Below are 690 nucleotides of genomic sequence, written 5' to 3' on the forward strand. Positions count from 1 at the left end.
TCCCTGGCTCTCCCTGGTGACCTCGTGGGGAGAGGTGAGATGGGGAAGGGAAGGCGAGGGAGGGCAGAGAGGCTCGAAGGAGGGAAAACCTGGGCCTCGGGATTGGGCCGCAGCCGAGCCTGCGGGATCTCATCAGTGATATTCGGCGACCGTCAGTGATATCTATTGAGCCAGAGAGTGTTGAAGAAGCAAGTCCCGTGACCTCGAGGAGCCTTATAATCTGACGGGAGACGCAAACCTACATGTGGGAACCAAAGGAAGACCGTTAGCGTGGCCTAGGAGTCAGAGGACTTGGGTTCTAATTCAATCAGTCGTATTTATTGAGCGCTTACTGTGTGCAGAGCACTGTACTAAGCACTTGGGAAAGTACAAGGCGACGACAAACAGTGACATTCCCTGCCCACAAAGAGCTTACGGCCTAGAGGCGAGCTAACACCCAGCTCCGCCACTTGCCTGCTGTGCGACCTTGGGTAAGTCACTTCACGCCTCTATCCCCTCATTTAGCCCGTTAGGGACAGGGAACGTGTAATTCTGCTGTATTCCCCCAAGTAGCCAGTACAGTGCTCTGCACATAGTAAGTGCTCCCTAAATGCCATTGATCGACTGCAAAATGGGGATTCAATCCCTGTTCTCCTCCCTCCTCGGACCGTGACCTCCACGTAAGAGCCGATCAACTTGTAACTCCCCCAG

Source organism: Ornithorhynchus anatinus, chromosome 17 (assembly GCF_004115215.2).
Source record: "Ornithorhynchus anatinus isolate Pmale09 chromosome 17, mOrnAna1.pri.v4, whole genome shotgun sequence".
Lineage (NCBI taxonomy): Eukaryota > Metazoa > Chordata > Mammalia > Monotremata > Ornithorhynchidae > Ornithorhynchus > Ornithorhynchus anatinus.